The sequence below is a fragment of the Hyla sarda genome, chromosome 4 (assembly GCF_029499605.1).
Source record: "Hyla sarda isolate aHylSar1 chromosome 4, aHylSar1.hap1, whole genome shotgun sequence".
Taxonomy (NCBI): domain Eukaryota; kingdom Metazoa; phylum Chordata; class Amphibia; order Anura; family Hylidae; genus Hyla; species Hyla sarda.
The window spans coordinates 375,722,105-375,746,503 of NC_079192.1; the positions used below are offsets into that span (position 1 = coordinate 375,722,105).

Genomic DNA, 24,399 nt, shown 5'->3' on the forward strand with positions numbered 1-24,399 from the left:
CCCCCAATTAGGTTGGCAGTATAGTTCCCCCACATTAGGTTGTAGTCCCCCCCCCCCCATTAGGTTGGCAGTATAGTTCCCCCACATTAGGTTGTAGTTCCCCCCCATTTAGTTGGCAGTATAGTTCCCCCACATTAGGTTGTAGTTCCTCCACATTAGGTTGGTAGTATAGTTGTGATGCCCGCAGTGTAGCACACTGCAGAAAATAATTTCCAGTATAATAATCAAATATGCCAATTGTCACAGAATGGGAAAGTGCTAAAGAAGTTTTTACCATTTAAAACTACAGCTCCCAGTATGACCTAAGCAGTGGTGAGGGTATGCTGGAAGTTGTTGTTTCACCCATCATTACTGCAAAACTTACAAGTGACTACAGCTCTGATGGGACATAGTGAGGCGAATACACAATGATATCAGTGACTACAGGTGACAGCTTCGATGGTACATACCGCTGTGACTTTGTCAGCTAAATCTTCTCTCTGCAGGAAATGACACCCAGATCGCTCGTTAATTTGTCAGCAGATTCTGATTCTCTATATGAAAACAATAATTATTATAATACTGCTAAACACTGTATCCTCTGAATATCCCACACTGCACCCTCTGAATATAATACTACCACACACCGCACTCTCTGAATATAATACTACCACACACTGCACCCTCTGAATATAATAATATCACACACCTCACTCTCTGAATATAATACTACCACACACTGCGCTCTCTGAATATAATACTACCACACACCGCACTCTCTGAATATAATACTAACACACACTGCGCTCTCTGAATATAATGCTATCACACACTGTACCCTCTGAATATAATACTATCACACACTGTACCCTCTGAATATAATACTACCACACAATGCACCCTCTGAATATAATAATACCACACACCGCACTCTCTGAATATAATACTACCACACACTGCACCCTCTGAATATAATAATATCACACACCTCACTCTCTGAATATAATACTACCACACACCGCACTCCCTGAATACAATACTATCACACACTGTAGCCTCTGAATGTAATACTACCACACACTGCGCTCTCTGAATATAATACTATCACGCACTGTAGCCTCTGAATGTAATACTACCACACACTGCACTCTCTGAATATAATACTACCACACACTGCGCTCTCTGAATATAATGCCACACACTGCACTCGCTGAATATAATACCACACACTGTACCCTCTGAATATAATACACCACACCCTGCGCTCTCTGAATATATTAATACCACACACTGCGCTCTCTGAATATAATACTACCACACACTGTGCTCTCTGAATATAATACTACCACACACTGTACCATCTGAATATAATACTACCACACACCGCGCTCTCTGAATATAATAATACCACACACTGTACCATCTGAATATAATACTACCACACACTGCGCTCTCTGAATATAATACTACCACACACTGCGCTCCCTGAATATAATACTACCACACACTGTACCATCTGAATATAATACTACCACACACCGCACTCTCTGAATATAAAACTACCACACACCGCACTCTCTGAATATAATACTACCACACACTGTACCAGCTGAATATAACCTTGCCGTGCAGTGCACCCTCTGAATACAATACCGTAATGTAATGTGGCCCATAAAAATCGTAACCCGCCCTGAAATTTCTTTATAATATACACCATACCTCTAAAATGCAAAACACTCTGTGCCTTCACATATAGTAATAATGCCCCATCCTGTGCCCCCACATATAATAATTATGACCCTTCCTGCACCCCCACATAATAATAATGTCTGTCCTGTTGTTCCCCCACATAATAAAAATGCCCTCTGTCCTGTGCCCCTAACATATAATGCCCCCTATGCTGTGCCATTCACATATAATGCCCCCTGTGCTGTGCCCCTTACATTTAATGCCCCAATCATGCTCCCCTAACATTTAATGCCCCCTGTGCTGTGTCCCTCAAAAAATGCTCTCATCATGTGCCCCTCACATATAATGCCCCCTGTGCTGTGTCCCTCAAAAAATGCTCTCATCATGTGCCCCTCACATATAATGCCCCCTGTGCTATGTCCCTTACATATAATGCCCCTGTCATGCTCCCCTAACATTTAATGCCCCCTGTGCTATGTCCCTCATATAATGCTCCCATCATGTGCCCCTCACATATACTGTCCTCTGTCCTGTGCCCCTAACATATAATGCCCCCTGTGACATGCCCCTCACATATAATGCCCCCTGTCCTGCCCCACAGGGGGCATTATATGTGAGGGGCACATGACAGGAGCAATATATCTGAAGGGCACATGATGATGATGGGGGCATTATATGTAAGGGGCACAGCACAGGGGGCATTATGTGTGAGTGGTACATGACAGAGGACACCCTGTCATGTGCTCTTCCCTATAATGCCCCCCTGTCATGGGCTCCTCAGTTTAAATGTTTCCTTTTTTGTGCCCCCTACGTTTTTACATTGCTCCCTGAACCCAATGCCATACAGTTAAAACTAACTTACTTATGTTATGTTCCCCCGCTGAGCAGCTCTCTTCTTCTTGCGTGCACAATGCAGTTTGCCGACAGGTCAGCAGTGAGCCGCGGTGACAGGATCTTCAGGCGCCGGCGCGATAATATGACGTCGTCGCGCCGGCCTGCCGTTGATTGGTGATCACGTCTTAGCGGCGACTCGCGAGAAAGGTAAACAAATGAGTGAATGGTGGAGCGGGAGCTGTCATCTCCCGCTCTACCATGCTAAAAATCGGGAGTGAGGGAGGGAGGCAGACATCTCGGGGGGGGGGGGGGGGGAGGGCAATTGCCCCGTTGTCCCCCCCCCCCCTGGATCTGCCACTGCCAAGGGGTATGGATTCGGTCAAAGTCAAATGTCCCTACGGGACACCTACATCGGAGCAACGGGGGAACGTAGAGAGGCCAAGCGGACCTTCCAGTGCATAAAACAAGCTCTATTTGCCCAGCCAGTGTTTATAACTCCTGCTTTCAAGCAGGACTCAAGTCCTGCAGGAACACAAGGGAACAGAGTTCCTGCACTTTTTCTATTGAAGGAACACTGTTCCCATTAGCAGGAGTCCTACAGGACAAGCCCTTGAGTGAAAAACATGGGTGAGTTCCCACACTTTTTTCCTCAGGACCTGACCCCTGCTTTCAAGAAAGAGTTCACTGTTTAGAAAGATGCCCCTGATTTTGTTGTAGCGGCTGTGTTGTCCCAAATGAGGGGTGACGAAGAGCACCCATAGTTTACCTGAGTAAAAAAATAAACTGAATGAGCATAAGAAAATGTACTGTATTGGGAAGAAGGAGTATTTGGCAATTAAATGGGTATAAGAGGCACTCAAGAACTATCTACTGGGCAGAACGACTTGTAGCTGACAATACCCCTCTCAAATGGATGTGAGAAGAACAGGAGAGTCCCCTGTGGTTTCTATAATTACAAGTTTTACAGTGGAGCATAGACCCAGGCACCAGCCTGGTAATGCTGATACCTTTTCTAGGGTGAAAGAACCAGGGGTAAAGTAGTGGTGTAGATTTCACCCAGGTTCCTGTCTTACATATTCAAAAAGCTGCCTGAGAGCAGGTAGGTGTATTTCCCCACTCCAATTAGGTGCTCCAGGTATTTTGGATGATTGTGGCTCGTTCACTTGTAAAGCCAAATCGTGGTGTAAAAGCCCCCTTATCTATATAGTTCTTTTTGTTTAATTGGACATTATGCTCTTTTTACATTACATAACTCTTTACATGCATATTTGCTGAACTATTAAATGTTACATTTAAGGTGACTATATCCGGATAATGATAGGATAGTATGTAATGGCCAACATGATTTATTAGGTCTCTCTGTAGCATTGATTTCTAGTTATTTGTGGTTTAGAAAAGTGTGGTGACCCACGGTGTATGGCGGAAGCACTGGTAGTATTACCAGATGGTATTAACCCCTGGGGCAAGATGTTGTTAACCCCTAGTGTTCGTGACACCAGAGTGGTTTTTGGGTACCGGAACCACACGAATGGCATATCCGCTATTCCAATGGCTAGTTAGTGAAAGGAGAGTCCACAACCATTTATGGTCAAATGGAGGCTTTACTGAGTTAAGACAGATGGAATTATCTTCACAGCTAGGCCATATTCCAAGAGAGGTAGCAAGGAACCCAAAAGGACCAATTAGACTTGTAACAGACTTTAGAGATTTGACTTCAGGCTTGACTATAGGCTGAACTTGACTATTTGTAGTGACAGCAGACATGGACTTTTGACTTACTGGAATGACTGTAGCTTTGTGGTCTTCCAGATGCTGGTCACTAGCACTGAGATCTCTGATGGTTGCGGTGCTCAGTAGCAGGTGGTAATAGAAGAGAAAATTGTAATGGCCACCCCGTTATAAAGAGGGGGTCTGGACTAAGGCCCATTGGTCAAGCTGCGGGTCATAGGTTAAGCAAGGGCTCTCTGGGTAACGTCATGTGACAACATAACGTGACATTCCACAGGTCCTTTAGACATCTCACAGGTCCTTTAGACTATATACAGTTGGACACTGACTATAATCCTATGACCATAAATGGCACTTATAATAACTGCAGGAGAGCCCCCAGGTTACTGAGGGAATCAACCTGACAAGGCTTAAGCATAGTGCAGGACCATGTTTCATCCAATGATAAAACATATTTCAAATAAATTGTTAACAGGAAATAGCATTGCCCCAACATATTGCAAAGGACTGAGAGATAGAAATTCACAACATGTGCATAAGGGTGGCTAGAAAAGGTAGTGCTACATTGGGCAAGATTAGGAATTTTTTTCTTCACTGTAAGATCTTTTGGAAACAACAAAGCCACAGGCAGGAAGCTCTACAATGGCACACAGAATGCCCCTCTGCTTTTTACAAGAGACGCAAGCATTCAACGTGCCGCCATATTGTGCTCCATTTGCAATGGTTCTGATAAAAGATACCACTGAAATACAGCATCCAAAAGGAACATGACACATAGGTTTATGTTCTGTATATGACAAGCTGATTATTTCTCATTTACACCTCAGAGTAAAATTCAAGGCATGGTGGTATATTGCGGACCCTAGGATTTATACAAGGGAGGTATCACAGGTCTACACAATTTGGACATTGAATGTGTAGGTATTCAGCTATGTGCATGAGCCATAATGTGGCATTTCAAGTAGGGTAATAATTCTTTAAAGGGGTACTCCACCCCAAGCGGCGGGACCCCCACAATCTCTTTTCAGCACCTGGCATTTGTTTACAATGCTTACAAGGCAACAGAGGCTTGTGACTTCACGGCCATGCCCCCTTGTGGTTACACGACGCCCCCTCAATGCAAGTCTATGGGAGGGGGCGTTGAATCGGTCTAAATGAACGCCAGAAGCTGCACAGAGATCACAGGTGTCCCAGTGGCAGGACCCGATGATCAGACATATTAGGGGCCAATGACATTTCTTTTTAACTTTGATCTACAGGGTGGGCCATTTATATGGCTACACCTTAATAAAATGGGAATGGTTGGTGATATTAACTTCCTGTTTTTGGCACATTAGTATATGTGAGGGGGGAAACTTTTCAAGATGGGTGGTGACCAATGGCGGCCATTTTGAAGTCGGCCATTTTCAATCCAACTTTTAGTTAGTAGGAAGAGGGTCAGGGTGACACATCAAACGTATTGGAAATTTTACAAGAAAATCAATGATATGCTTGGTTTTAACGTACCTTTATTCTTTCATGAGTTATTTACAAGTTTCTGACCACTTATAAAATGTGTCCAATGTGCTGCCCATTGTGTTGGATTGTCAATGTGACCCTCTCTCCCACTCTTCACACACTGATAGCAACACTGCAGGAGAAATGCTAGCACAGGCTTCCAGTATCTGTAGTTTCAGGTGCTGCAGAATGGGCAAAACAAAAATTGGAACAGGACCCTCAGTTTACGCAGAAGATTTTTTTCAGTGATGAGGCAAACTTTTATGTGAATGGTGAAGTTAACAAACAAAACCACCGCTATTAGTCTGACACTAACCCACATTGGATAGATCCCTCCAAGACTGTTGGAACACAAAAATTGATGGTATGGTGTGGTATATGGGGTATAAAAATAGTGGGGCCATTCTTCATCAATGGAAACCTCAAGGCCACTTGATATGCGAAATTGCTACATGATGATGTGTTTCCCTCTTTATGCACTGAAGATGGCACGTTCCCTGAGTTTTTCCAGCAAGATGGTGCACCATCACATTGTGGGTGTCAGGTCTGAGCATTCCTAGATGAACAGTTTCCTGGAAGATGGATTGGTCATCGTGGGCCAGTTGAATGGCCCCCCAAGGTCTCCCAATCTGACCCCCTTAGACTTTTATCTTTGGGGTCATCTGAAGGCAATTGTCTATGCTGTGAAGATACGAGATGTGCAGCACCTGAAACTACGGATACTGGAAGCCTGTGCTAGCATTTCTCCTGCGGTGTTGCTATCAGTGTGTGAAGAGTGGGAGAAGAGAGTTTCATTGACAATCAAACACAATGGGCAGCACATTGAACACATTTTATAAGTGGTCAGAAACTTGTAAATAACTCATGAAAGAAAAAGTTACGTTAAAACCAAGCACATCATTGTTTTTATTGTGAAATTCCAAATAAGTTTGATGTGTCACATGACCCTCTTCCTATTGAAAAAACAAAAGCTGGATTCAAATTGGCAGAATTCAAAATGGCCACCATGCTCACCAACCATCTTGAAATTTTCCCTACCTCACATATACTAATATGCCACAAACAGGAAGTTAATATCACCAACCATTCCCATTTTATTAAGGTGTATCCATATAAATGGCCCACCCTGTATAATCTCTGAGAAATGGATTTGAAAGCCCATTGACATTATAGTTCTCTGGATAGGCCATCAGTAATTAATCGGTGGGTATCAAATGTCCAGAATGTTAGAAGAATTTTTGATTATTTTTTTTTATTATTTTCCATTTTTCTACCTATATTTTTAAATAATTTAGAAATCTTGCAGTTTTGGCCACTAGGTCTAAAACTAAGCGTAGACTTCCTGTTTTTTCTGTGATCCCAGTGAAAATATAGGAATCTCAAAAAGAAAGTCTTCACGGTCAGCGAACCCAAAGACTGATCAAAGTTATACTCTGACATGCCTCAAGATTCTTGTAAAGTGGAATATCCCTTTAATTTCTTTCAGCATCACATCCCTATTGAAGACTGTGCTGCGCCACTTACAATACACAATTTGGTATTTTTGGCTCAGTAAACAGAATACAAAATAAATTCCCAAAAAAGAAAGCCAGCAATTGAGGCTGTGAAGTTTTATTGTTCATGATGGTTACCTGACCCCTGCAGCTTCCAGTGCTTTTAAAAGCTGGAGGTAAATAGGTTATATAACAGGGAAGCGGGGTTCTGACTCTGAACCAACCAGTCCAAGGGTCTCTTTTATTCCATAGAGAGGGAGACACAATAGGGCCCGAACCACAGGAAGCCGTTGCCATGGTAAATTGCTGTGCTCTAAAACATGGTCTGCATTTCGTTAGCTCAAATCTGAGAACTAAGTGAAATAGAAGGGGAGAAATCCTCAGCTTATTTTAGACTATAGGAAAGCACAACGGAAAATAAATATCAAAAGGAACAAAGGAGCTTTAACTCCTTCATTGGTTTTTTATCTTGATAGCTAGAAAGATAGCAGTAGACAAGAGACTTATTATTCCTCTTGTATTTGTTAATATGCAGGTTCATACCACCTATGGCTACGTATCTATAAATCATATAGTAATGGTTGAGATATATTTAACTTTCTAAAATCAAAAAACACTTTTAACTTTAATTTTGTTTCTTAATTAGTTTTGACTTTGATACCTGCTAAGTGAGCAGAAACTTATGCAGGATTAAAAGGGATATCCCATTAAAAGTTATCCCCTATCCACAGGAAAGGAAATGAACAGCTGATCAATGGGGTATGACAGCTGGGACACAAGGAAGGAGGTCATGTTTTCCCCACATGATTGGAGCCATAGAAGGTTTCACTGCTTACCACTTTATTCACTCTTTTCGATTGAAATGAACACTGCAAGTTCCATAGACAGTAAAATGGAGAGGTGACCGAGCATGCACACTACCAATCCATTCACTTTGGGAACAACTGACATTTGACAAAAACTTGGGCTAAACCCCAACAAACATGCTGTATGTCAATTACAGAAAAAATGGCAGGCTATGTTTGCAGTGAATTTAAAATACCCTAATACTTATGCTGAAAGTTTACTTTATTAAATATTAACATTTCTCTGTGAGGCTTCCTTCACACTGCCGCTGCACCCCGTCAAGAAGGGCAGTCAAACTCTCTTTTTTTCTTCTAAGCTTGACAGACGTCATTTTGATGGGGCGCAACTGGCAACAGCAGGTCCCGAGGGACCCCATTATAGTCAATGGGGTCCATCAGTTGCCACTTTTTTTCAGCGGAAGTAGCAGGAGATAAAGGCGGCGCAAGCTGTATTTTTTCTCCTGCTATCTTCCCCGGTGGACCAGACAGCCGTCACACTACTGTGTGATGACGGTAGTATAAAAGGGACCTGAGCTGTACACATCCACAGCAGAGGCATACAGTAGGAGGAGTGAGAACTAGCACCAAAGGCTCCTCATTTGAAGATACCAGTATTGCACATGGCACATAGTAGGCAGCGGTCCTGTTTACATTGCAGCCTGAAAGCTTCATGTTATGCCTCAACAGTACAACTCTCTTCCCTATCCATAGTTTATTATAATATTTCAATGCATGTAAACTATATGCATTGAGTGCAGATTGTTTTCTTGATAGATGACTTCCTACACTGGATATAGCTGAATCCAGATATCTTTAAAATGGTGATGAGTTGGCTGTACCACCCAACTGGTTTGACTTTGGGTCCCTCTCAAGAAATTTGTCTAAGTAGCACCTAGGTTTTTACCCTATAACCCTGTCCCATTCTGATCTTCCCTACGAGGGACTATCTGATTGCTATGTATGAGAATGATCTCGGAGTGGGTTATGGCTTGAGGCATTGAGGGGTCAAGCAAAGGGAAGGTTAACATAGGAAGAGATCTTGGGCTGGCAGTGAAGTAGCATAGTTAACAACACAAGTTTGTAATGAACAGTTTAGGCCATGTACTTTTCTTTGTCTCATACAGTACAACTGGAAACCTCATTAGTAGCATTGTAGCAGTTTTGGTTGCCAGTAAGACCCAATAACTGTTAACGTACTCATCCTGGGGCAGCAGATGAAACTGCTCGGCTGGTCAACCATGTAATGAATGGATGGCATGGTTCAACCAGGGCAGCTCTTATTTACTTGCAGCAGTTCAATCTGTCTGATTAAGGAAATTTATTTTGCGGAGAAGACCCCCTAATGATGGTCATACATTTCAATAACTGTCAGAAAAAAGTTTGTTTGGCCGACAGTTGTCTCTCTTAACCTCCCCATATACATAAACGTTTGGCACAGCTGAACAGTCATGTTTCCTCTATGGGGAGGGGTAGGCTGCAGCCAGACAGCTCTGGAAAAGGCTTATCCCTAACACTGAAAATATATAAACTTGACCCTTCTCCCCACCAACATCATCTGATTCATCCTTAGGTATATTGGCACCTCATAACATCCATGTGCCCTGAGAACTCTTTTAAGCACTGCAGGGCTTTCCGGGAGATATGGACCAAGGCCTTAGTACTAAAAAACAGCAGTGAATTTGATAGCCAAGCCAAGTCAATGCATAGGAAGTACACACAGAATAATCATACATTTTATTTACAACCACTTTTTCTTGTTTTTGAAGAAAATGATCTTTAATTGCTACCCCCTAAGAACTATAATTACATATTTTCTTTCCAGTAACGTCCGAAGATTACGTTGGTATATCTTTAATAAGTGATCATTAATGCATTATCTATGCACTAATAAATGGCAAATCTGATTCAAGCACATAAGCATATTCCACTCTTTCATCCAACGTTGCTTACAAAAGGCCAAACACCTTCAAGGTGATTATTAAAGTACTAAGATTAAGCTGAAACTTGAGTCATACTTTGGAGAGTGACACCCACACAACAAATTATATGGGTTTTATATATTAGATTACATGATATATGGATTTTACAACGAATATTTCCCAAGCCATTACTTTACCAAAGCAAAGTACTTCCAGTGAAAAAGTCATTTGTGTCTGTATAACAATTTAATTAATGTATTTATTTCCCTTTGACAAAGAAATAGCTATTGTTGTAAAAGCCTTGTCAATGCAAAAACAGCTTTGTGGCTGTAAAACTTTCCAAAGCAGTGTACTTATAAAGACAATAGTCATTTTCATGGTATTTTTTATTGTTTCGTTTTTTAGCTGCAGAGTTGTCTTTGACACGACCCCAGAGGGAGGGGATGTACTGTTTCTCCTTGAGGAGACTGCCAGTTGGCAGAGGAAATCTTAGTTGGCTTAACTAACCAGTACCCTGGTGTTTGTACTGACAAGAGACCAGGACCTCAAAACATCTGTCTACAGATGTGTCTCCTTTCTTTCAGTAGATATTTTGGATTGGTGCATAACTCAATCTTACTTATCATAATTTAAGGCTCTTTATGGGTTGGACACTAACCTACAGGGTTGCCCAAGATATAGCCCTCACTAACTTTACTACTTTACTGTTGGTGTGCCTAATCTGCTGCAAAGTATGCTACGCTATTAGTTTAACACACTTTAAAGGAAGCAGGGTCACCTGTCTTTGAAAGGAGTCCGTGCAATTGTTTCCGTTGGGTGACTTTATTACACTCCTTGGATCCGGTCTGGAAATTGGGCTGGTCATGACAATGTTTTGATTCGGTAGTCCTCTATCCACACCTTTAACCCCTTAAGGACGCAGGACGTAAATGTACGTCCTGGTGCGGTGGTACTTAACGCACCAGGAAGTACATTTACGTCCTGTACATAACCGCGGGCATCAGAGCGATGCCTGTGCCTGGCGCGGCTGATCGCAGCCAGGGACCCGCCGGCAATGGCCGACACCCGCGATCTCACGGGCGTCTGCCATTAACCCCTCAGATGCCGGGATCAATACAGATCCCGGCATCTGCGGCAGTACGCAATTTCAATGAATGATCTGATCACCCGCAGCGCTGCTGCTGGGATCCGATCATTCAGAACGCTGCACGGAGGTCCCCTCACCTGCCTCTGTCCTGCTCCCGGTGTCTTCTGCTCTGGTCTGAGATCGAGCAGACCAGAGCAGAAGATGACCGATAGAACAGATCAGTATTAGCAATCATGGTATTGCTATGAATAGTCCCCTATGGGGACTATTCAATTGTAAAAAAAAATGTTAAAAAAATTAAAATTAAAAGTGAAAAAAAAGTGAACAATCCCCTCCCCCAATAAAAAAAAGTAAAACGTCAGTTTTTTCCTATTTTACCCCCAAAAAGCGTAAAAAATATATTTAATAGACATGTTTGGTATCGCCGCATGCGTAAATGTACGAACTATTAATATAAAATGTAAATGATCCTGCACGGTGAACGGCGTGAATGTAAAAAAAAAAGTCCAAAATTGCTACTTTTTTAATACATTAAAAAAAATTATTAAAAATGTATTAAAAGTTTTTTATATGCAAATGTGGTATCAAAAAAAGTACAGATCATGGCACATAAAATGAGCCCTAAGACCGCCACTTATATGGAAAAATGAAAAAGTTATAGGTCATGAAAATAAAGGGATTATAAACGTACAACAATAATATAAAAGTATGTAATAATGGGTACCATTTTAATCGAATTGACCCTTGGAATAAATAACACATGTCATTTTTACTGTAAATTGTAGGGCGTGAAAACGAAACCTTCCAAAATTAGCAAAATTGCGTTTTTCTTTTTAATTTCCCTACAAAAATAGTGTTTTTTGGTTGCGCCATACATTTTATGATATAATGAATGATGTCATTACAAAGGACAACTGGTCATGCAAAAAACAAACCCTCATACGAGTCTGGCGATGAAAATATAAAAGAGTTATGATTTTTAGAAGGTGAGGAGGAAAAAACGAAAGCGTAAAAATTTAATTGTCTGAGTCCTTAAGGCCAAAATGGGCTGAGTCCTTAAGGGGTTAATGACCTGGCTGTGTGGCATAAAGCATTGTACTGCTTGAAAAACAGAGTTAAAAGGGTACTCCGGTGGAAAACATTTTTTTTTTTTAAATCAACTAGTGCCAGAAAGTTAAACAGATTAGCAAATTACTTCTATTAAAAAATCTTTATCCTTCCAGTACTTATCAGCTGCTGTATACTACAGAGGAAGTTCTTTTCTGTCTGTCCACAGTGCTCTCTGCTGACAACTCTGTCCATTTCAGGAACTGTCCAGAGCAAGAGAGGTTTGCTATGGGGGATTGTTCCTGCTCTTGACAGTTCCTGACATGGATAGAGGTGTCAGTAGAGAGCACTGTGGACAGGCAAAGAAGAAATTCAAAAAGAAAAGAACTTCTGTACTGGAAGGATTAAGATTTTTTTTATTAAAAGTAAATTACAAATCTGTTTAGCTTTCTGGCAAAAGTTGATTTAACATTTTTTTTTTTTCCCACTGGAGTACCCTTTTAAAAAACATCATCAGTGCAGGGGGCAGAAAATGTTTTTCCAGGATAACCTTGAACATGGCTTGATTCATGCCTCCTTCACAAAGACAACTCTGTCTTATTCCTACCTTGCTGAAGCATCCCTAGAACATCACCAGTCCTACACCAAATTTTATAGTGGGTGTGAAACACTATGGCTTGTAGACCTGTACACCCACTGTGAAAGTTGGTGAAGGATTGGTGTGTAGAATTAAAAGTGTGACTGGCTGAATTCTCAAGTAGTTCACCGAAACTTTATTCCATGACTTTGCACATTCCTTTAGTCCACAGCAGCTATGGTCTAGCAGTGAGCAGTCAGACTCGCTGAACTGAGCACAATGCACCCAACTCATCATGTCTTCAAACAGTAATCCAGCGATGCTTTACACATTACTGGCACACTGTACCTGTCACATATTTATGCAACTAGAAAAAAATGCATCCATATTTTTATATATTGCGTGCACAGACAACCACTTTCCCATAGACTTACATAAAGCACATTAGTGTTTTAAAAATGTTAAAGCCAATTTGTACAAATGTAATTTGCCTGGACATAAGCACTGTGTGAACCTAGCCTTATGATAACTACATTTCTGGAAAAGGGTTGTTGATCCAGAGATTTATGCCTGATTTTGAATAGGAAACATTTTTTTCCCCTAAGATGAAGACAATTGTCTGCTGTTTTTCCCTTCCTGAGGATCTGAACTGGATGGATGTAATTTTTTCAGCCCTTTATGTTACTTTTTGAGGTAAGTGAAATTGCATTCTGTAGCTTGTTCTGTGAATTTTTACTTTACCAGAATTGAAGAATTGACTTAAAGGGGCACTCTTATTAAAACAAATTTTTGCTATTGCACTCCTTATGGTAAATAAAAAAATCTTTCTAATGTACTTTGTTTAAAAAAAAAAAAAAAAAGAAGCTTTCTATGTTTCATTTGTGTTTAAAAAAGCTGTCTCTAGGTGTCTCCCTACTTGTCCAGAGCACATTTCCCACCATCACTTGCACAGACTTTGAACTGCTGCTGGCCTGGCAGAAGTCCAAAATCAGGAAATGCCGTCTGGAGTGCTGAGGGTGTGTGTCCAGCCTTAGCCAATCATAGCTCATCTCACACACTGAACAGCTCTGGCTGTGTGTAGCAGAGGGAGGGAGGAAGTTCACCCCTGTATGACTTCAGATGATGTCACGCCTTCTGGGGAACACCCCTTCCCAGTGTGTGAATATGACTGAGCAGAAAATACAGAACTATATCAAGGTAGAAAACTAACAAATAATAAAAATAAGGGCAGGGGGTGGTTTATCATGATGGGGGCAGTGAACTGGGAGGATTATAAAATGTAACTAGATCATGAGGGGTACTTTTTAATTACTGTTCTCATGAATTATGTTGTACAGCCGGCACATTCTTAAAGGAGTTGCATCATTGACATTGGGTTGTCTCAGAAGCGGTTACCACAAAAGAAATGTAGTATTCCACGGCGGTCTTCCAGATGAATAATAAAACTGGTTTTCTTCTAACACAAAACTTACTACTTTGTGTCACAAAATGAATTACAGTTAGAATAGAAAATGTTTTATTTAATAATAATATTTCTGGCTGATTATTTAAATTATCTTGGATATGTTTTATTGGCGCCGACTCATCATCTCGATGCACAGAAGAGACATCTCATGATTAAGTGTTTTGATCTAGCAGTAATATATATTGTACATTGACTCATCATTTTAATTAGTCCATAAGTTAAGATACCAACAAGAGCTTTAATATTATTAGAGGGGAAAGAAAAACGGGATTAAGAGATTTGTTGTGAAGTGGCAGACGTGCTGGTAACAAGATGGTATAACTGGCCATGTTTTAGCTCATACTCCCACAAGCTTCAGGATGGGGAGGGCCCAATGCTTGTTCATTTGCCTTGCTATTTAAAGGGGTACTCAAGTTTTAAAAACATTTTTTTAATATCAACTGGCTCCAGAAAGTTGAACAGATTTGTATATCACTTCTATTAAAAAATCTTAATCATTCCAGTACTTATCAGCTGCTTGTTGAGTTGTTCTTTTCTGTCTGACCACAGTGCTCTCTGCTGACACCTCTGTCTGTGTCAGGAACTGTCCAGAGTAAGAGCAAATCCCCATAGCAAACCTCTCCTGATCCAGACAGTTCCTGACATGGACAGAGGTGTCAGCAGAGAGCACTGTGGTCAGACTGGAAAGAATAACACAACTTCCTCTTTAAATCCTATGTTGGTGAAAAGGATGCTATAAGACACATTTGGACAAAATGGTAAAAAAAAAAAAGTGGATCAATTTGGAGAAAAACAATACAAGAAAATATAATTTTATTACTACTTTCAACAATGCACCAAATAAAATAAGTGGAATTTTAAACAAACATTGGTCCACTTTGTTGGTCGACCCCATTTAAAAAAAATTACTTCCAAAAAGACCTGCCATTACATATTGGAGAGCCAAAACCTTGTTAAATGATCTGGCACCTAGTAGGCTCAAAAAACCTAAAACAGCTATCCCTCTGATAAATAGGTAGAACCGTATAATGCTTACGCACAAGGATGAACAAACATTGTCACAACATTAAAGGAGTACTCTGGTGGAATTATAATAATTTTTTTCTTAAATCAACTGGTGCCAGAAAGTTAAACAGATTTGTAAATTACTTCTAGTAAAAAATCTTAATCCTTCCTTAATCTCAATACTACAGAGGAATTTCTTTTTTCTTTTTTTTGGAACACAGTGCTCTCTGCTGACACCTCTGTCATTTTTTAAGAACTGTCCAGAGTAGGAGAAAATCCCCATAGCAAACATATGCTGCTCTGGACAGATCTTAAAGGGTAACTGTCATGAAATTTTGGAGCAATAACCTGCACACAGCCTTTGTACTGTGTGCAGGTGGTGGGTATAGCAATATTTTTTACCTGAAATTTGCACTCTTTCATGACTGCAAAAAAGGCTTTTATTCAAAGCCACTGATGGTCGGATAGGCGTGGCGCGAGGTACGTGATGCCCCGCCGCCCACCCCCACGCCTACTCCGTATGTCCGCGCTTAGACCTCCGCGCTGATTGACACACAGGTCCAAGCGCATGTGCCTCCTCAGTGTGCCTGGGCAGAGCAGCGCGCAATCAGGTTAGTTCTCGATACTAGGTGCAGAGAGGAAGCGCGCTCTCTGCACCTAGCACTGCACAGGCACACTGAGGAGGAAGATGGCGGTGGGAGCGAGCGGTTGCTGGATGATGCACAGTGATACACAGAGTTCCCAGCATCCCTGCTGGCAATGATGTCACTGTTTTCTGTGTATAAAGTTGGTGTCTTTCATTTCTGTTATATCACGCCTGATGAAAGGGTTTTATACACCCAGAAACGTGTTGTATGAATAAAATACCGCATAAAGATATCTCAAGTCTCCCACGTTTGCCATTTTTGAACACTGATCCTCTTCGGCAGCGCGATCCAAGCTTCCAACTTCCTGCATCCTTCTATTGTCCAGATGTTACAAAACTACAACTCCCAGCATGCTGTGAGTAGTAGGTTTTTGCAACAGCTGGAGGCACACTGGCTGGCAAACATTGCTTTTTGGTAACATCAAACCCTGGAATTCTTCTCCTGCAGTCACATCCCTTTTATATGTTGCTTACTTTCTGTAATCTTCCAAATGTATGTTAGAAAAGAGCAGATTGGAGGCAGTATGACTGCATGATCAGACTCACCAGAGGTTTTTTTTTTTTTTGCAGTCTGTTGCCATAGCGACACATTCGTCTTCAGTGAAGCTGTATACACAGAATGGTAAGATATTTTTAATCAAGACTATTTGCAAAGTATTTTTTTAATATAGATTTCATAGAGCAATACAAAATGTTAGTACGTATATTTTAAAGGTCACACAAAGGTCTGGAAAAAAATAGAAATAGTAGAAGAAGCAATGTGAGTGGATAGCAGGGTGAAGGTATTTACTGAAGTAATGCTATCCACCCACCCACTGCAGCATAGCAGCGTCTCCCTGGAGACCATGAGATATATGACATACTAGAGGCGATTTTTTAAAACCTGTGTAAAGTAAGAGTGATGCAGTTGCCCATAGCAACCAATCAAATTGCCTCTTTCATTTTTCAGAGGCCTATTTGAAATCGAAAGAAGCATTATGATCGGTTGCTAAGGGGAACTAAATTGCTCTTACTCTACACAGGTTTTTAAAAATCTCCCCCATTGTCACTGCTCGCATTGAATGCTGGGAAGGGTCAGAGATAACAGTAAAATATAATGACTTGCACACTTTACAGTGTGGGTCCCGAGTATGAAAAGGGACAAAATGGCGCAACAAGGTAATAAAAGCATATGACACAGTATTATTATTATGACAGTCCAGACACAGTCCTGGTCATCACTCTGCTCCATCTGCTTAGGGAGCAGAGCGGGGACGCAGGCTGTCAATCATTCTGAGGGGGCGTGATTACAGTCGGAGCAGCGAGACTAGGTGATTAAAGCTCCTCACCCAGAGGGCTACTTACGGGGCATATGGAGGACACTTTTAAACTATATATCCTCACTATCTCTGCAGGCAGAAATGTCTCCCAGGGATGATGAAAAAGAACAATTTACCATATATAATGTGTTGCCATACGTTGTATATTCTAAAATCGGATGACAGGTTCACTTTAAAGCGAAACAGACAGCCGGTTCACCCAAAGAAAACCCAATCTCTGGCTTTGCGCAATAGAGGCAGGATCTGCATACCCAACGTCTCCATTGTGCAACGCCATCGATAAGCCTATTTGCAATGTCGGCTAATAACGAATCTATCTCTAGAACCTGGTAAGTTATACCTCATTTTTATCTGGTTTACCCACACTTTAACCCTGTGTTTTGAGTTCAGTGCATGAAACTGTCAGTTTCCCTTTAACCTGTTAAAGGGGTACTCCGGTGCTAAACATCTTATCCCCTATCAAGAGGATAGGGGATAAGATGTTAGATCGCGGGGATCCCTCAGCTGGGAACCCCCATGATCACTCCTTCAGCACCCACGTTTTTCAGTTGCACAGAACGAGGGTCGCTCTGTGGCTGATGACGGGTGGTGCAGGGGATGGAGTATTGTGACATCATGGCTCTGCCCCTTGTGACGGCTGCCACATCTCCTCCCATAGACTTACATTGAGGAGGCGGGGCGTGATGTCATGAGGGTCCGGGGCCGTAATGTCACAATACTCTGTCCCTTACACTGCCCATCATCAGCCACAGAGCGACCCTGGCTCTGTGCAGCTGAAAAATGGGAGGGATGCAGGAGAGATTGTGTGGGTCCCAAGCGGAGGGATCCCCGCGATCAAACATCTTATCCCCTATCCTTTTGATAGGTGGTAAGATGTTTAGCGCCGGAGTACCCCTTTAAGGATGAAGGACGCCCTGAGTCCTTAAGCGGCTTTGAAGCAAGCGCAGGAGATGGGCTCGCTTTAGAACAATGAGTGTTGGCTACTATCAGTAGCCAGACACTCACTGTTAATTACAGGGTTAAAAAGTGTAAAATAAATAAATAAATAAATAAATAAATAAAAGTTTCTAAAATTATATAAAACTCCCTCCCCTAATAAAAAATAAATACCCCCATATTTGGTATTGCCGCGTGTTTAAATGTCCAAACTATTAAAATATAATGTTTATGATTGCGCAAGGTAAACATCATAAATGTGGGAAATTACCAAACACCAAAAACATTTATAAAGAGGGATCAAAAAGTCACATCAAAGCAAAAATTATACAGATGAAAACTAACAGATGTACCACAAAAAATTAGCCCTCATACATCCCTGTATGCAAAACGATAAAAACGTTATAGGAGTAAGAAAAGGACAATTTTATGCATGTCAATTTTGTTAAAACAAAGTTTGCATTTTTTTTAAGTAATGCAATAATAGAAAAACTATATGAATTTGATATAATTTTAATTGCATTGACCTACAGAATAAAGATAATGTATAATTTGTACAATAAAGTTCACTGCGTAAAAGCCAAATCCCCCAAAAGTTGCAAAATTGCAGTTTTCTTACAAAGCTCTGCCTATAAATATAATTTCTTTGGTTTCATGGTACATCTTAAGGTAAAATGAAAGATATCATTACAGTATCATTAAAGTTCAATTGGTCTTGCAAAAAATCAAGCTGTCATATGGGTTTGTAGGTATAAAAATAAAAGAGTTATGGATTTGCCAGGGTCCGGCGATGGCTGTCGCCTAGGGCCCTCTGACTGCACTGCATGTTCAGGGATCCATCCATCCCCCATACCCTTCTCATGCTGCTGGTGCTGTTATCCTCCCCCCCCCACCTTTTCAAGGGAGGGTCTCTGCGTACATGCAGCCTATTAGGACCGGGTGTTTTTTCCTTGGGCATGTAGGTTGTTTGCCGCCATTCCACCCCCACAGGAGGTTGTACCCCCCCACACACACACCTTTTTATGTACTTTTGGACTGTTTTTGTGTTTAATTATTAGTGTGTTCCTGATCAAGTCAAAGCGAGGCAGTATTGGAAAGGCAATTTGCACAAGTTACGGGTGTTCCGTGCGTTCGAGCTCACCGGAGTCGGGGGAGCATACCGCAATCACCCATGTTTACAGTTTTGAGTGCCTTATAAGAGTTATTTATATTTGTTTATATATTTAAATAAATGCTGTGGCCTACCCCAACCCATTTATAAGTTAATATGTAGTCCTGTCATTATTTTCATGAAGGGAATAAGGGGATTGTTATTCAGGTCATAATAGTCTGGGCAGTCTTAACCCCTTAAGGACTGAGCCCTTTTTCACCTTAAGGACTCAGAAATTTTTTGCAACTCTGACCACTGTCGCTTTAAACATTAATAACTCTGGAATGCTTTTAGTTATCATTCTGATTCCGAGATTGTTTTTTCGTGACAAATTCTACTTTAACATAGTGGTAAAATTTTGTGGTAACTTGCATTCTTTCTTGGTGAAAAATCCCAAAATTTGATGAAAAATTTGAAAATTTAGAATTTTTCTAACTTTGAAGCTCTCTGCTTGTAAGAAAAATGGATATTCCAAATATTTTTTTTTTATTCACATATACAATATGTCTACTTTATGTTTGCATCATAAAATTGACGTGTTTTTACTTTTGGAAGACATCAGAGGGCTTCAAAGTTCAGCAGCAATTTTCCAATTTTTCACAAAATTTTGAAACTCGCTTTTTTTCAGGGACCAGTTCAGGTTTGAAGTAAATTTGAAGGGTCTTCATATTAGAAATACCCCATAAAAGACCGCATTATAAAAACTGCACCCCCAAAGTATTCAAAATGACATTCAGTCAGCGTTTTAACCCTTTAGGTGTTTCACAGGAATATCAGCAAAGTGAAGGAGAAAATTCACAATCTTCATTTTTTACACTTGCATGTTTTTGTAGACCCAATTTTTGAATTTTTGCAAGGGGTGAAAAGGAGAAAATGTTTACTTGTATTTGAAACCCAATTTTTCTCGAGTAAGGACATACCTCATATGTCTATGTTAATTGTTCAGCGGGCGCAGTAGAGGGCTCAGAAGGGAAGGAGCGACAAATGGTTTTTGGGGGGCATGTCACATTTAGGAAGCCCCTATGGTGCCAGAACAGCAAAAAAAAAAACACATGGCATGCCATTTTGGAAACTAGACCCCTCGGGGAACATAACAAGGGGTAAAGTAAACCTTAATACCCCACAGGTGATTCACGACTTTTGCATATGTAAAAAAAAAAATAATAATTCCCTAAAATGCTTGGTTTCCCAAAAGTTTTACATTTTTAAAAAGGGTAATAGCAGAAAATACCCCCCAAAATTTGAAGCCCAATTTCTCCCGATTCAGAAAACACCCCTTATGGCTCTGCTGGCGCAATACAGGTCTCAGAAGAGAAGGAGTCACATTTGGCTTTTTTTAAGGAAATTTTGCTCTGGGGGCATGCCGCATTTAGGAAGCCCCTATGGGGCCAGGATAGCAAAGAAACCCCCACATGGCATACCATTTTGGAAACTAGACCCCTTGGGGAACGTAACAAGGGGTAAAGTGAACCTTAATACCCCACAGGGGTTTCACAACTTTTGCATATGTAAAAAAAAAAAAAAAAAAATACCTAAAATGCTTGGTTTCCCAAAAAATTAACATTTTTACAAAGGGTTAAAGCAGAAAATACCCCCCAAAATTTGAAGCCAAATTTCTCCCGATTCAGAAAACACCCCATATGGGGGTGAAAAGTGCTCTGCTGGCGCACTACAGGTCTCAGAAGAGAAGGAGTCACATTTGGCTTTTTGAAAGCAAATTTTGCTCTGGGGGCATGCCGCATTTAGGAAGCCCCTATGGTGCCAGAACAGCAAAAAAAAAAAACACATGGCATACCATTTTGGAAACTAGACCCCTCGGGGAACGTAACAAGGGGTTAAGTGAACCTTAATACCCCACAGGTGTTTTACGACTTTTGCATATGTAAAAAAAAAAATAAAAATTACCTAAAATGCCTCTTTTCCCAAAAAATTTACATTTTTAAAAAGGGTAAAAGCAGAAAATACCCCCCAAAATTTGTAACACAATTTCTCCCGAGTACGGCGATACCTCATATGTGACCCTAAACTGTTGCCTTGAAATACGACAGGGCTCCAAAGTGAGAGCACCATGCGCATTTGAGGCCTAAATTAGGGACCTGCATAGGGTGGACATAGGGGTATTCTACGCCAGTGATTCCCAAACAGGGTGCCTCCAGCTGTTGTAAAACTCCCAGAATGCCTAGACAGTCAGTGGCTATCTGGCAATACTGGGAGTAGTTGTTTTGCAACAGCTGGAGGCTCTGTTTTGGAAACAGTGGCGTACCAGACGTTTTTCATTTTTATTGGGGAGGGGGTCTGTTTAGGGGTCTGTGTATGTGTAGTGTTTTTTACTTTTTATTTTATTGTGTGTTAGTGTAGTGTAGTGTTTTTAGGGTACAGTCGCACAGGCTGGGGTTCACAGTAGTTTCTCGCTGGCAGTTTGAGCTGCGGCAGAAAATTTGCTGCAGCTCAAACTTGCAGCCGGATACTTACTGTAATCCTCCGCCCATGTGAGTGTACCCTGTACGTTCACATTGGGGGGGGGGGAGAAACACCCAGCTGTTGCAAAACTACAACTCCCAGCAAGTACGGTCTATCAGTGCATGCTGGGAGTTGTAGTTTTGCAACAGCTGGAGGCACACTTGTTGTGAAACACAGAGTTTGGTAACAAACTCAGTGTTTTGCAACCAGTGTGCCTTCAGCTGTTGCAAAAGCTACAACCCCCAGCATGTACGGACAGCGGAAGGGCATGCTGGGTCTTGTAGTTATGCAACAGCTGGAGGCATACTACTTTGGCTGGGGATGCTGGGGACTGTAGTTATGCAACAGCTGGAGACACACTGGTTTGCTACATAACCTTCAGCTGTTGCAAAACTACAACTCCCAGCAGTCACCGACAGCCAACGGGCATGCTGGGAGTTGTAGTTATGCAACCAGCAGATGCACTACTACAACTCCCAGCATGCACTTTAGCTGTTTGTGCAAGCTGGGAGTTGTAGTTACACAACAGCTGAAGGTACACTTTTCCATAGAAAAAATGTGCCTCCAGCTGTTGCAAAACTACAAGTCCCAGCATGCCCATAAGGGCATGCTGGGAGTTGTGGTGGTCTGCCTCCTGCTGTTGCATAACTACAGCTCCCAGCATGCCCTTTTTGCATGCTGGGAGCTGTTGCTAAGCAACAGCAGGAGGCTGTCACTCACCTCCAGCGATCCAGCCGCATCACATCAGTCCCTCGTCGTCGCTGCTCCTGGGGCCCCGATCCCAACATTGACGCCGGGGATCGGCGTCCCCAGCTCCCGGGGTGCACGTCCCGCACCCGCTCACGTCCTCCAGAAGAGGGGCGGAGCGGGTTGCGGGAGTGACACCCGCAGCAGGCGTCCTGATTGGTCAGCCGGGAAACCGGCCGAAAAATCAGGGCGATCGTGAGGTGGCACCAGTGCCACCTCACCCCTGCATGTTCTGGCTGTTCGGGGCTGTCGGAGACGGCCCCAAACAGCCTGTAATTCCGGGTCACCGGAGACCAGATTGACCCGGAATCTGCCGCAGATCGCTGGACTGAATTGTCCAGCAATCTGCGGCCATCGCCGACATGGGGGGCATAATGACCCCCCTGGGCGATATGCCCAGATGCCTGCTGAACGATTTCAGCAGGCATCGGACACAGGCTCCCCTCCAGCTAGCGGCGGGGGGCCGGGATTTGACAGGACGTACTCAAACGTCCTGAGTCCTTAAGGACTCGGAAAAGGGGCCATTTGAGTACGTCCTGCGTCCTTAAGGGATTAAAAGGAGAGGAGGAAAAAATAAAAACACGGAAATGAAAATTGGTCCTTAAAGGGGTACTCAGGTGGAAAACATTTTTTTTCTAATCAACTGGTGCCAGAAAGTTGAACAGATTTTAATTATTTAAATTACTTCTATTTAAAAATCTTAATCCTTTCAGTACTAATCGAAGAGAGGAGGGCAGACATAATTTGTAAGAAACAGGGTTGATCTTCTGAAGAAATGGACCAAGAAAATGAGGACCAACTTGTAACTGGGAATTTTTAAACTATAAATATATATTTGGAGGAGAGCCAGACCTTGTCAACAGGAGAAAAAGATGGAGGAGGTAGTCTCCTCTCGTCCGCTTGAGACTTCATTTGGGAGGAAGCAGACAACAAGGAACATTTAGTCTCTTGCCAGATGGATTCAAAATCTCAAATTAAAGCATCTACGGCCGACACACCAGAGAAATCAAATAGGGAAATAGGTGGGCAAGGATGAAGACTGTAAACGATAAAAAAAAGGGAGAATTCTTAGTGGAGTCTCTGTGATTATAAGAGAATTCGGCCCAAGGCAGAAGATCAACCCAATTGTCTTGCTGGGCCGAGACAAAACGACAGCCTTGGAGAATTTGGTTAACTCTCTTCACTTGCTGATTGGATTGTGGATGGTAGGCAGAAGAAAAGTCTAGATTAATCTTTAAACAAGAACAGAGGGAACGCCAGAATTTGGAAACAAATTGTACTCCAGGATCCGAGACAATGTGGGATGGAAGACCGTGTAAGCAAAAGATTTGTTAAATAAAATGTTTGGCCAACTGAGGAGCAGAAGGAAGTCCGGGCAAAGGAATAAAATGTGCAATCTTGGGAAAACAATCAACGTCCACCCAATTGACATTATTGTTATCGGAAGGAGGAAGATCAGTGATGAAATCGATGGTAATATGAATCCACGGGGCATCCAGAATGGGTAAGGGCTGTAAGAGTCCTGCTGGTTTAAACCGTGGAAACTTGTCATGAGCACAGGTAGTACAAGAGCTAACGAAGTCAGTGATATTCCGTTTGAGATGTGGCCACCAATATAGTCATGAGATTAAGGCTTCTTTATTCCGGAGTGATCAGCCAGTAGAGAAGAGTATCCCCAACTGAGGACACAACGTCTGAGACGTGGAGGGAGGAATGTCTTCCCAGGTGGGACTTGAAAAAGAGAAGCTAGGGCCGCAGTAACAAGACACTCAGGAGGAATAATATGACGTGGAGTGATATCCTGACCAACAATATCGGAGAATCGAGAAAGAGCATCGGCTCTAATATTTTTCTCAGCAGGACAAAAATGAATGATGAAATTGAATCGAGAGAAGAAGAGTGACCATTTAGCTTGACAGGGATTCAGGTGTTGTGCAGATTGTAGATATTAAAGGTTTTTGTGATCTGTGAAAATG

General features: G+C 41.9%; 1 long non-coding RNA gene across 2 annotated transcripts in view; it reads left to right on the forward strand.

Moving 5' to 3' along the window:
• Positions 1 to 2,638: 2,638 nt before the first annotated feature.
• Positions 2,639 to 24,399, forward strand: part of LOC130267305 (uncharacterized) — a 63,510-nt gene continuing 41,749 nt past the window's right edge. Inside the window, exons 1-4 of one of the 2 annotated variants that reach the window (XR_008843136.1) lie at positions 2,639 to 2,709; positions 13,301 to 13,388; positions 16,382 to 16,433; positions 19,125 to 19,309. This is a non-coding gene — a long non-coding RNA (uncharacterized LOC130267305). Of the gene's footprint in view, positions 2,710 to 13,300; positions 13,389 to 16,381; positions 16,434 to 19,124; positions 19,310 to 24,399 lie in introns of those variants that run through there. The other variant, XR_008843137.1, reaches the window with a different exon arrangement.